General features: G+C 35.8%; 1 protein-coding gene across 2 annotated transcripts in view; it reads right to left on the bottom strand.

Annotated features, from left to right (window-relative positions):
- LOC113514011 (protein winged eye) overlaps positions 1-14,842 on the bottom strand; it is a 157,100-nt gene that overhangs the window by 74,955 nt on the left and 67,303 nt on the right. The window lies entirely within an intron of this gene.

The following is a 14,842-nucleotide window of genomic DNA, read 5'->3' as shown; positions in this document are numbered from 1 at the left end:
GGCTGACAATTTGTTTTTAATTAACACAAATGTTTCTTTAATAAGATAACCGGGGCCCAAAAAATGTTTGTACAATATTAAGTTTAAATATTTAATTTTTTTTTCAGTATTATGTTTAAAAAATTATTTTATTAATTATTTTATTAAGTATTTAGGTTAAAAATTTCCCAGATTTTTAAATAAAATAAAAGTATAAATGTATTTATTATCAAAGTATGTTTGTATAAACACAAAGTTTAACATTGATTCCTATACTAGGCTGAGCCTGTCTTGTAGGAAACGTACATTATGGTAACTCTATTCACACAGCATGGATAAAATAGTTGACCTGTTTTTAGCGAAGCATTTTTATGGAGACACTCTATATGTATATAATCTAATGCCGCGGCACTGTCAGCCACATGGTGCGACAGTCGTCGTGTGTGAACTGACATCTATTATGGTAATCGCATACAAGCATTTTTTTTTTACTTTTTTTTTAACACAAAGGTGGCAAACAAGCACACAAATACAAACTCGTCTGATGCCGGAGGAAGAGATTGTCAGGTCGACCTCCACGTGGTTCCCCCTGGAAACCGTCGTGCTGAATTCGAGATGTATTCATCACGATAGGCTAACTGACCTGCTTTTTCATTCTCATTTTTTATCCCTCACTGGTACCCCGCCAGCGTACCTATACCGTTAGCGCAGGCGTTACTATTCCATTATCATTCATTAAAAAAAAACCCCGTCTAATGAAGTAAACGGTCACTGTAGCTTATGGGCGCTTGCAACATCTTTTTTTTTAATTGGTGGCAATGGAATGGCAACCTAACCTGCGCTATCAGTATACGCTGGAGGGGCACCAATGATAGTAAAGATGAAAGCAGGTCAGTTAGCCCATCGTGAAGAATTCATAAAGGATCAACCACATTGGTTTTCAGGAGGAACCGCGTGGAGATCGACCTGATAGGGTGTATTGTTAGCAATGGGCTGTTACAACCCATTACTAACAATCCCTTCCCCCCCCCCCCTCTTCTCGCCTGCAACATTAGGGGTGTCAAGTACGCGTTGCCGATCTAGAAAAAGCCTTAATAACTCTTTTTGAAGAACCCCATACTGTAGTCTCTAGGGAAAACCTCGACAGGGAGTTCATTCCACAGCTTGAGTGTTCGCGGGAGAAAATTCTCTTTTACAAGTACCACTGCATAGTCGATACAATATACTTTTACTAGATTATTTTGATGGGTGAAAATAGAATGATAGTCCCACCCGCGCTATCAAACCATCAGAGAGAACGAGCGGAGGTCCACCTATCAGGATATATTGCTAGTAATATGTGGTCCCGGCAATGGGCCATCGCTTTCTTTCCCGAGTGTCGTAAAAGACGACTAAAGGAACTTAATGATCGATGAATGGGCAGCAGCGTCCCTCTTAAAACATCACCAAAGCCTAACTGCGGTTACCAATCCGCCTGCCAAGCGCGGCAACTACTGGCAATACCCTTCCCTCGCCCCTCAAAACTTTTTTATGGGTGATAATGGAATAGTAACCCCACCTGCTCTATGGGTATACACTGGCAGGGCACCAGTGAGTGATAATTAATGAGCAATATATTCAGCAAGAATTAGAAGATAAGGTATATTGCTAGCAATGGGCCTGTTAGTCTCCATTCATAATAATCCCTTTCCCCTCGCCCCTCATATCTATATGAGGGGCGGGGGGAAAGGGAATGGAAATATTCCCTGTACGTACACCGTACACGTACTAACGTGTATACTAAATGTCATAGTAATCGGTCAAGGTGTGAAGATGAATGCAATGAAGATCAAATGCGGTATCGACGTTACCCAAGCCTAATCCTAACTCAGCACGTAGGATATTTTTATATCGTTTCACACGAGCGAAACCACGGGATACAGCTAGTGATAAATAAACCGAAAATTAATAACTGTGAATTAGTAAAGATGCGTAGACGCCAAGTAATCTCTGTAGATGGTCGTCTAATTGCAGCGAAGCAATAACATTAGGGCTCCCCCGGCACCTGTGCGAGGGTCGCTCCCCTGCACCGAGCTGTCGACAGGGCGTACAGCGGCGCCCTCTATTGGACCTCGGGCGGTACTTGTAACATCTGAACGAGCTATACATTATATAATACACAACATAAATGAAGCTTTTGATTCGAAACAAAACTTCCTATCAAACGATGATTTTAGCACACAAGAAAAAGCATTCGAACGACAATTTTCCTTAGTATTGGCGATAAGTTCTTGGCGGGGGAAAAGGGGTTGTTTTTAGTGAGATCTAATAGGCCCATTGCTAGCAATAGATCCCATTAGGTCGAGCTACATCAAAGGTAGTTCCCCCTTAATACCATCGTGATTAATTCTAGTGAAGTTTTTTTTTTATAACACAGTGGGCAAACGAGCATGCAGCTCACCTGATGGTAAGTGACTACCGCCGCCCATGATTACCCGCAGCACCAGAAGCATTGCAGGTGTGCTGTCAGCATTTTAAAAAGGAATATACTCTTTTCTTGAAGCTTATAATGAGCCAACGAACTTGCTCACCTCAACTATCATCTGTCTGGTGCCCCGCCAGTATACACCTATAGCGCAGGTGGGATGGTTATTAACGCAGTTTAAAAACCCTATTGCTAGCAACATACCCTGTCAGGTCGACCTTTACGCGGTTCCCTTGGAAACTATTATTGGATTTTGTTATTATGGGCTAACTGATCTGCCTTCATCTATCATCTCTCACTGGTGCTTCGCCAGCGTACGCCTATAACACAGATAGACTTACCATTCCATTTTCACCCATAAAAAAGAACACTCTCTTGGCATACCGTTTAGAAATTTTCAAACTTTCAAAGTGTATCAGAGTAAATAACTCGTGGAAGATTAAGTCGGCCGCTCGAGCGGTAATCGTCAATTAAGTAATTACATATAATTAGCAGCTCGCGCGGTGTGAATCAACCAATTGAGAGCAGAGATGTAACAATTGAGACTTCGTTGCATGACAGACGATTCGACAGACACCACTGTCACTCAGGGGGAGCAATTGTTAATAATCAGGACACTAGACCGGCACGTACGGCTCGCCATCGATAGGGAGTTCACCCTCATACCCTACAGCCTAAATGGTCGCGTACAAGGCGGTTTCAGAGATGTTTTCTCCCACGAACGCTCAGGTTATGGAATGAGTTTCCTGCCCAGGTTTTCCCAAGAGACTACAGCATGGGGTTCTTCAAAAGGGGGGTAAAGAGGTTTCTTTAGGGTCGGCAACGCGCGCGTATTACCCTTGGTATTGCAGGCGTTCATAGGCTACGGTAACCGTTTACCATCAGGTGGGCCGTACACTTGTTTGCCACCTCAGTGGTGTAAAAAAAAAAGTATAGACCCCTTCTCTAGCAATATATCGTGTCAGATCGAAATCCCCCATGGAAATACCATCGTTAATTCCTACTAAATACGCCACTATGGATCAACTGACCTCACTATATCTTCCCATCTTCAAACATTAAAAATACTGTCAGTCTAACCGACTAAATAAAAGAGAAGTGAAGATTGCCACTCAATATAATTGTTATTTATTATATTGCCATTAGTCCTGACGTAGAATGGGAAATAAGGGGAATTAATGGTCGATGAGTGAGCATTAAGGTCTCTCTTAAACATCACCAAAGTCTAACTGCAGTTGGTAACCCGCCGTCCAAGCGCAGCAACTACTGTCGACACCCCCCTGATTGGGAAGGCCTATGTCCAGCAGTGAACAGTAAATGACTGATATAATCTCTTGTGGTTCTTAACCCTTCGAGTGCCGACGAGCGCCATCGCGCTCGTGCGCATTGCAACGAAAAGCGCCACGAGCGTCATAGCGCTCGTGAAATCAGTCGCTGTTTAACTTGGTGTAAAAAAAAAAATAATAAAATTGGATAATTTTTGGAGGAGATACAGTTTTTTTAGAGGCAAGGGTAAATGACATCAACACGACAAAGATTTCTTTGGCATTTTTAAGTAGATATGAGTAAAAATCAATGGCACTAAAAGGGTTAATAATTTGTAGTAAGACATATATAAACATACTATCTTATGCCCACGACTTCGTTCGCGTGACAGAAAATATTGTATGGTACTATAAAATCTTTATTGTACATAATTCATACTGAATACATTATAAGATTTAATCTATACTTATAATAAATCTGTAGAGAGGTCAATTCTGTACATGAAATATATTTCCAAAATAACTCTCAGGCGGTGATTAGTGATCGATACTGATGCCAAAAATGCAATCAGTAAAATTTTTGTCTATCTGTCTGTCTGTATGTTCATTATAGCAACAAAAACTACTCGACGGATTTTAACGAAACTTGGTACAATTATTTTTTTTTAATCCTTGGCAGGTTATAGTATACTTTTCATCACGCTAGGATCAATAGGAGCAGAGCAGTGAAGGGAAATGTTGGAAGAACGGGAGAAGTTACTCCAGTTTTAAGCTTCCGTCGCGTGTGCAGCCTTAATGGCAACTTTTTAAAATGTAAAAATGTCCGTACGTGCGAAGTAAGGACGGGCCGTTAGTTGTTAATAATTTGCACGCAGAATGTATATAGGAAGTGTAAACCTCTTGCATCTAAATTAATTTAAAACTACCTACATTCTAGCAAAATAAATTCGTTTCATTTCAGAGCTTAGAGCTTAAGGCATTCTCTACCAGCTAACCATTGGGTAAAAACAGAAAGCGTATGAAGGGCAGATGTGGTGAAAAATATGTGACAATTATAGTAACACATTAAGGCAATACACAATATAAATATAATACACACATAAGAAATGCACATATAATACATAAACATTACTTTTAATATATATGGATAAACTAATACATATGAAATATATATATATATATATATATATATATATATATATATATATATATATATATATATATATATATATATATATATATATATATATATATATATATATATACATAAATTAAAACAACGATAAGCATTATGAGATATAATAACTATTGAGTGACCCGTAACTAGCGCTGGTTTTGTTGACTCAACAAATAATTAAAAAGTCTTCTTTTAAAAATATCTTTACCTGATGCTCTGCGTAAATTTACAGGGATTTTATTCCAAAGGCTGATAGCGGTGACAGTAAAAGAATTGGACATAAATCCGGAATGATGTGACGGGGTGATGAGGAGGAGATTATGAGATGACCGAAGATTAAGGGTATGGGAGTCTTTGAGATACTGAAATCTATCTTTCAAATAAGTAGGAGAGGTATATATATGTAGGTATTATTGACATAGCAGTATACTGTTACGCCCATGATACCCTCCATACGTTGCCATTCCTGAGGACTCAGGTGTTATTCCTCTGTACCCTGTAAATTCACTTCCATACGTATGTATCTATATATTTGTTGTTATTATTATTTATTTATGTATTATTGTTATTGACATATATATAACAGTTACTTTTTATTATATGTTCAAACTTAACTAGATATTATTGAAGTTATTTTTAGCTGTAAGATTTTTCCGCTTGAACATTCTATAGTTTTTTTTTTTCCGCTTCTCAAATGTTGGCTGTAAGAGATCTCTCTATGTGGTAAGTTCGCCATTGTGTATTAAATCTTATAATGTGTCCACTGTAAATTATGTACAAGTACAATAAAGATTTTACAGTACAATAAATTACGATGCTTCTGCCGGGGGTTAGTTGGCCATCTTTCTTAAACGATTTCTGATGAGATGTGAATTTTGTTTTATTAATAAATAAATAAATTAATTAATTTAGTTATTAACCCTCTGACCGGGCATCTACTAGTTTAAGGGCAGTATCTACTAGTTTAATTTTACGCATCCCGCGATTTCGACGTGCTAGCATTTTTTATGTTTATTGACCTTGTTATCCCGCGATTTTTGGTTTACTAGATTGATAATGTTTCTCAATATAACCTTCAAGAAAAGAGTATATTCCTTTTTAAAAGGCCGGTAGCACATCTGCAATGCCGCTGGTGTTGTGGGTGATCATGGGCGGCGGTAGTCACTTACCATCAGGTGAGCCGCATGCTCGTTGGCCCCTTGTGTTGTAAAAAAAAAGAAATCTCGCTAGATGGCTAAATACTCGTACTGCTATTTGTTGTCAAAGAGATGTGTTTTATTGTTGTAAAAAAAATACGCTGTCAGAGGATTAAAGTATTTTTTTTTTATATTTAATACCTAACCAGTGATATTGAATGGAGAGGGAGGATTGTTATTAACCAGTGATATGGGATGGGGGGAGAGAATTGTTAGTAATGCGGACTATCAGTCTCATTACCAACAATATATCATATCAGGTCGACCTCCACGTGGTCCCAGCTGGCAACCACCGTGCTATTCCATGCCGGGACCACACGGCATAATTAATACAAATTATCACAATTCATTATCAATGGAGTAGTCAAAACATTTTTTTTTTATTATTTGTCTGCACGTTTTTGTAATAAAACTCCGTGAGTTGATAGCTTATATAGGTCGACGCTGAGTGAACTTTTAGATTATCGGAATGCAGTTCGGTTATTGTTTTTATATAAATATAAAGATATTAAATTACGTTAAATTGTAATTAGTTAATTTAATTTTTAAGCTAATACAAGATTTAATTTTAACGGAAGAGATTGCTTTACGATAAGGCCGCCTTTCGTATCAATTGCTTCCAAAAATTTACTGTATATACTCGTATTATTTTTGTAAATGGTACAATAAGGTGTGTAAATAAATATTTTTTTAAAGAAATCTGTGAATAGAATAGAATAGAATTTTATTGCTAACTGTGTACATTACTGCTATATGAGTAACTATTGCTTTGAATTTGACATCAGTATCAACAGTTATACCCTACCGGGCATGCAACATTTTAAGAACAGGTAATATTAAAATATTAACATCGAAACATTACTTGATTACAAATAAATATGAAACATTATACAATACAATTAAGTGAGCGACGCACCTTTACGGTTTCTTTTATAATTTTATTAAAAAGATGTTTTGTTTGTAATTTGAACTCTGTGTCAATTCAGTTTAGTTTTGTTTCGTTCGCTTTTTTGCTCCGTTGGTTTGTTTTGTATAGTTTTTTTTTTTTTATATAATTATATTATTTTTCTAAAAACACCGCGTTTCCATACCAACATACAGTCCTTTCGCCTACAAAATCAATTAATCGATCAATTAATCAAATAGTTGTGTTTATTTACGTCAGCTTTATGCACATTTTAAATTCGGGGTTTCTCGACTAATTCAAATCAGAATTATGAATAAGGATTCCTATTGAGTTCGAAACAATCGAATTTACTTCTATTGAATTTAAAACGTGGGTAAATAATTAAAATATAGTATGACTTACGATAGTTTTTTTTTTGATGGGTGAAAATGGTATGGTAACCCCGCTTGCGCTAACGGGATACGCTGGCGGAGCCCCAGTGAAGGGTGATAGATGAAAATGAAAACAGGCCAGTTAGTCCATTCTGATGAATTCATCAGGAATTAACCATGATAGTTTCCAGGGGGAACCGCGAGGAGGTCGACCTGATTGGGTATATTGATAGCAATGGGATTCTCAGTCTCCATTACTAACAATCCCTTTCCCCCGACTCACGATAGTTAATATTTAACAATCTATAATTTAGTTAATTTTAAACTTTCGCGTTATTTACACATATTTAACACAAATACACAATCCATAATTATCGCGATGTAAAAGCATTTACAGGTAAATAATACCTACATACCTGCTTCTTTACTTCACATCGCCTTAAGTCCCATTTGCGTATTTAAAAAATCTATAGTTTATTTGCATAAACATCGTATCTATTAACTGTCCACTACTGAACATAAGCCTCCCACTATTGGGGGGATTTGCCAGTAGATGCCATGCTTGGCGAGCGGGTTGGCAACCGCAGTTAGGCTTTGGTGATTTTTAATAAGAGACGCTGCTGCCCACCTGCCAGGAATACGAGTGGGACAGAAGTATTCTTGCAAACGACTTTTGTACAAAGTCTCCTTCTAGTAATCATGTGGCAAGAGTAATTTTGTGATATCAAACTAGTCTAATAGCGACACGTGTAGTTGACATATAAATCGAGGCACGAGCGTCATCTATTTGTATGTATGTCTATGTGCAATGAGTTATCAACAATAAAACACTGCCGGCCCCGGGTTATCTCTGTCGTTATGAATGGGTCCCGATATCTCGTAGTACGCAAACAATAATACATAAATGTACATACATTTGTGTATGTATATATGCGTATTCTACCTCCTCAATACATCTAATAAGAGCAGTAAACGAGGTCATATTTGGATATTGAATAAAAAGCGGTCAAGAGTGTGCCGTATTTCAATTTAAAAATATCTGCCTGTACAAGAAATAATTTGTTACTTATATTTTAAAGTATCGCTACCAACCACCTCTGTTTGCCCCATGGTTGCCTGGTGAGAAAACTCCTTCGAGTGTTATTTATTAACGTTGTCCGAAGGTCCGACTTGAAAAAGCATGCTATTTATTACTGCTAGCAAAGGGGAAAGGGATTGTTAGTGATGGCATCTAACAGCCCCATCGCTAGCAATATACGCCATTCAGTTGAACTCCTTTCACGTAGTTCCTCCAGGAAGCCACGCGGTTAATTCTTGTCCAATTCGTCACGATAGGCCGACTGATCTGACTTCAACCTCAGCGATCATCTCTCACTGGTGCCCCGCCAGCGTGTATCAAGCAGCGGGGTTACCGTTCCATTTTCACCCATAAAAAACCTCTAGATATCCTGATCACGCGGACGAAGTGGCGGGTAAAAGCTAGTTACTACTAATCCTCTCCCCTGTTTGCTGGTAATGCGGATTACCAGTTCTATTGCTAGCAATATACCCCGTCAGATCGACCTCCACGTGGTCCACCATGGAAACCATCATGATGAATTCCAGGTGTATTCATCACAATGGGCTAATTGACCTACTCTTTCATTTTCACTTATCATCCCTCACTGGTACTCCGCCGGTGTATACCGATAGTGCTGGCAGGGTTACCATTCCATTATGATCCATTAAAAAAAATCCTTTCCCCTCCTACTATAGATAGATATTTAGGCAAGTAATTTAAAGTTGAAATCCACGTAGACGAAGTCGCCAGCAATAGTTAGTATTAAATAAATACAGGCGTACCTAATAGGGGACAGGGTAGCCGAAGTTCTAGGTACCTACTTGTACATACCCTATAATTCGCGTCTCTCCTAAACCTATGTACCGACAACATAAAAATCGTAACACAGTTATAATATTAATTAATTTTAATTATTAAAATTTTTATTTTCCAATATATTTAATTTATTCATAGCGAATAAACAAATCCTTTTATTTGTTTATTTATACTCTACTGTATACAAAAATTACATAGTTATAACTTATTATAAATAAAGATGTACAACAGGCGAGCTTAACTCTGTAAGAGTTTTCTTTCCGTAAACCCTAATTGGAAAGAGGCATTAATTACCAGCTCTTACATCATTTTGCTCTATTTAACATGACAAAAAAATAAAAAGATAAATAAAATTATAAAAGAAGTAAAAACGGACTATTTTATCGCTGAAGCTTATGAAATAATTTAGTCAAGTGACGAATCATTTAGTATAAAACTACTCGAGAAAAATTTACTGAGGTTTTTATGTTCAATCAGACATTTTTATAATAGAGGGCCATTTACTTTAATCGAGACAGAATTGCTCACAAATAAAAAATAATGTAAAAAAAAAACATAAATACCTATTATATTCACTCTGCTGTAGTTCTGCTTTGATCTCGACTTTTTCTTTACAAAAATTGGCTTTCTTAATCACTCGGCGCCATTTATTTCTGATATAAGTGACTTTCATCACTTCGAGATATTTTTAATTATGAGCGGAGATAAACTGCAAAGCAGTTTTAAGGGACTATGAATGTATGTCTGTATGTTTATATGTACATATATATCTGCTTAGTTAAAATAAATAAAAATATAATCTGTACCTATACTAATGTTAAAAAGAGGAAAGATGTATTTTTTTTATTTTGATTGTTTATGATGGATAAACAAACACTAATCAACCGATTTTTAAAATGCAATCATCTGTAGAATCACATTAGATATAGCTACAATTACAATGAGTAACACAGGCTTTATATTATTTAAAAAAAAAATAGAAATCCCTATAATATTACAATAATGTATCTCAAGGTATCAAAAAAACTATCGGGTAGATACTCGTGCAAAGTCGGTGCGAATCACTAGTAATTAATAAAAAAATAACTTCTAAGATTTTAATGCTAACCGTACCGTCTCCCTTACTTTTTCAGTGCACAGCGAGAGTGGAGTGGAATTATACGTAATTGTGTGTTTATTTAGGGCTTCCTGCCAGACGATGTTCCTACCTACTGCGAGGTTATGCGACTCTGGTACACGCTGCTGTAATTATATTTTGAGACACCCCAAACCTCAGTAACGAAAGAAAGAGACGACAAAATTAGAGATAGATAAAGAACTTATAATTATTTTTTTGTTATTGTTTATATTTATAATAAGTTCACTTTTTGGAGGAAACAATAAAGAGTATCTATCTATCTATATCAAAACTATCTTATCTTTGAAACGGCAAACTGTTATAGGATATCCGTTGAAATAGACACGCGTATTGGTCCAATATTTATTGATGCAAATTATTATTATTATCTAACCAGATTTTGTCCGGGGATTTTGGAAACTTTACCCCCTGAGGGGTTGAATATTCAAAATTCCTCTTATAGTTCAGCTAATTTCTTTAATTATTAACTTACGCTATATAAAGAACTTATCTGATGAACCCAAAATGTCAAGTTTTAGGGCTCAAGACTAAGCAGTTTCGGCTGGCCTTTCAAAAAGAAGGTTTTAAATTCGGTTGTATTGTATTATATGTTGTATTTTTTTATGTTTGTTACCTCATACCTCAGATTTAAACCGATTTTAAAATATTTTTTTTATCTGAAAGGATATAGATTGGTCTCACAGAAATTTTAGCAAAACCCGTTCAGTGGTTTAGTTTTTAAATCAAAATAACTGGTTTTGCTATAACTGAAGTAGATTTTTTTTTTGTAGAACACTATTTAATACATGGATGTTAATGACATTTGATGCCAGTGGTATTATAAAAAGGATTCAGTTCAGATATTCTATAACTACTATATAAATAAGAATGGATAGCAAGCGTGGTGTGAGATCTCAGCCAATTGTAATGAAATTTGGTCAACATCAGTATTTGACATATACTTTCCAAACTGTACAACTATATAGATATAAGCTAATCTTGATTCTAGACATGTGTACAACGTCGCGATCACACGTAATAAATACATAATATCTTAATAATCCTTCGGGTCTAAGAGTAGTGCCTTGAAGTACTACTAGATTTTAGGTTAAATTTATTTTAGGAAGATTAATACACGTAACTGCATTATCAAATAATATAATTTGTAAGGGGAAGAGGACCCAGAAATAACTACAAGAAACAGATTCAGAAAATACTAGGTGTCATATCGTGTACAGAGGTCAAAGATATGGCCTAGAATAGGGCTGACTGGAAGAGAATACATGAAATAGTCGCCCAAAAAGATGACATTCTTAAATAAAAGAAAATCACGTACCTGCAATATTAAATAATATAATTTGCAATATGATATTGATACTTCATAAAATAAGAAGCGAAGCAAAAGGTAACGATTCATAAAAAACGTAATTCCCAATGTGGATCCACTTTGTCGGAAGCCTGTGCCAATTCGGCTCATACTAAGCACTTTTTAAACCGCCATTATTTCAACATTGGGAGTCTCAAATTCATTTTAAAAGGAAAGATAAAGGCGACAAAAAACGATCCCACACATTGTAGCCACTATATTTTTATCGGAGCGCCCACGTCCTCCTAATGACGTATCTGTCTTCACGCGTAATATTTCATTAATATTAATGAACTGTGTAATTTGTGCAGTTAGGAGCGTCACCCATTGAAATATAACATTATCTGAATATGGTGAATGTATGGCTTAATTCGTCTATAGTATGAAAGTTAGTGCTTTATTACTATATAGACTCCATGTGTTTACCATAAGACGGACTATATGGATGACGTTTTAAGTGGGACGCTGCTGCCCATCCCTCGCCATCTTTTAGTCGCCTTTTACTATGCCGGGACTACACGTCAATTTAAAGGTTTATTACCAAGTATGAACCTAAAAATTTGTAACGACAGAAACAAAAATAGGAAAACATTAATTTTAATAATGTGCGCAATTATAAAATCTGGTTTTTAAACTACTTTGAAAAAGGAATTATTTTTTCGTATACGGTACGAAATCACAGTTCTTATTTGATTCCAATAAATTATCTTCACATTTGATAGGGTTCAAAAAAGTCTTTATTTTCATAACAAAAAAAAAAACTAAAATACAGTACCTATGCATTTTGTATCCAATTTCAAATGCTGACTATGCAAAATTGTTCTTCTACCTCAAGTTTAGATTAACAAAGTTAAATGGTGTTAAAGTGGATCTAAGATAACACGACCTTTAAGATTCAAATATTACAATACCATTTGTAACGGGCAAAATTTATTAAAAAAAAAAGAATCATCACGGCGGGAAGTAGGGACTGGATAGCGGGCGGTGAATAGGGCGGCACACTCTGCTTATCGGTATTCATAATTTAAGGTTTTATTTTTAATAACAATAGCCGTTTTTTTAGTGGATGATAATGGAATGGTACCCGCGCTATCGGTATACACCGGTGGGGCACCAGTGAGGGATGATAGGTGAGCATGAAGTAGGACAGTTAGCCCATCGTGACGAATTCAACAAGAATTGTTCACGATGGTTTCCAGGGGGAACCATGTGGAAACCGACCTAATAAGGCATATTGCTAACAATAGGCTATCAAACTCCATTGCTAACAATACAGTTTCAGTGATAACAGGTTTTTTTCACTACTAATAGCTTTTATCCGCGACTTTGTCTCCGTGATCAGGATATGATCATTGGCCGGGATAAATAGTAATACAGGATTCAGAACTCAACACAAGGAAGGATAGATGTATACCAAATTAATAAGCTCACTTTTTCATTCATAATTTTAGTAAGAATTGTGGCAAATAAGTATACGACCTGTCTAATAATAAACGGCTACCATAGCCAATGGACTGACGAATGGACGCCTGAAGTAAATGCGCGTCGCCAACCCGTTTGAAACCTTATTACGCCCTTTTTGAAGAATCCTATGCCATAATCTCTAGAAAAAAGAAGATATTAAAAACATAAAAATAATTAAATGAATTTCCACAAAAAAGATCAACTTCTATTGTGGCAAATCCGTTTATTTCAATTTACAAACTCAACTTCTGAACTGATTTTGATAAAATTCCTATGTGACCAATCTGTAAGTATTTCCTTTCAAAGAAGAAAATTTCCAAATTAACCGATTTGGAAATTTCTTTCAACTGACAGAGTTATAAAGTAACGTTTTATTTAAAGTCGATTGAAAATGTGGAATTTTCTAGGGATTATAAAATAATTTACAAAAACTTTATTGGAAAACCATGACTGTAACTAACTCAGCTCTGAAAATTACAGTAAAAGTAGGTACGATTACTTAAACTCACTAATATATTTGGATCAGCTTAAACATCTGTGTCGGAATTAGGTTATAAAACCTGTATCTCAGAGAATAGCTGTATGATAAAATATTAAACTTTCTGGAGAAAAAAGATATAGCTGAAGGGACATAAAAAAAATGCTATCGTTTTGAGTTTGTATGCAATGCGATATCTTCGCAAATTTGGAACTGATTTTGATAACTTTATTTGCAATAGATAAGATTTGCCCCCATGGTAGTCCCATGATAAATGTTTCACGATTGTAGTAGCTGTTTTATGTGGAGCAAAAAGCACTTGTAAATATTATTATTATTATTGAGAGATGGGGTTTTTCAGGCAGGAAAACCTGTGACACTGCTACCTTTCCATGATCTTTTGTGCTCGCCCCTTTTTTTAAAGTTCGCTGCTAATTCCTATCAATAATAGGGATTTTAAGATGTTTTTTTGTGGCGAATATTTTTATCTGCTCAAGATATAAAATGTGTTTTCCAAAGGAGATATATCGTTTATATATGAGTGGGCTACAGCCACACATTCAGTGCTGCGGCGTTTCTTCCTCATTGTGATAAAATCTGTAAGCACTTTTTGGGCATAAATCTAATTGGATCATGCGCTTTTTAGTTTGCAGTATCCAGAGAGATCCTTGTTAATACACACATATTATTTTTACTCAAAAGAATTAATTTCTTAGAGTAATTTACTGAAAATAACTCAATCTTCGATTTTAACACTTGCAGCATCGTGACAAGGTCCCGTTTACACTCATATTTCATTTTAGAATATTGTTTAAAGACCTCAGAAATGACAATAATTGCCCTTCAGCTGAATATGAAATAATAAGAATAAATAAGAAACTACTATATTTTCAGTTATTGGCTCTAGAAATGCACAGTGTGTATGTAATAAAGCAACATCGATTTTACATCATTTACTTATATTGTAAATGGGAAAATGATTACGATTTTATCTACTTTTTATCGCAATCAGTAAATATATCCCGATCGTGTGAACGAGTCCCGGGTAAAAGCTAGTTTATAATAATATTACGGTTGTAGTTGATCCGGCAAACCTTAATGGCAAACGTTGTTTTGTCATCTGCCACCAACTAACGGGTTCTCTTATCAGAATAAAATCTATCTTATCTCTCAAATTCGAAT

Source organism: Galleria mellonella, unplaced genomic scaffold (assembly GCF_026898425.1).
Source record: "Galleria mellonella isolate WM207_F2 unplaced genomic scaffold, CSIRO_AGI_GalMel_v1 utg116, whole genome shotgun sequence".
NCBI classification, from domain to species: domain Eukaryota; kingdom Metazoa; phylum Arthropoda; class Insecta; order Lepidoptera; family Pyralidae; genus Galleria; species Galleria mellonella.
Note: the sequence above shows the minus strand (reverse complement) of the source record. Positions and strands in the feature narration are given on the sequence as shown.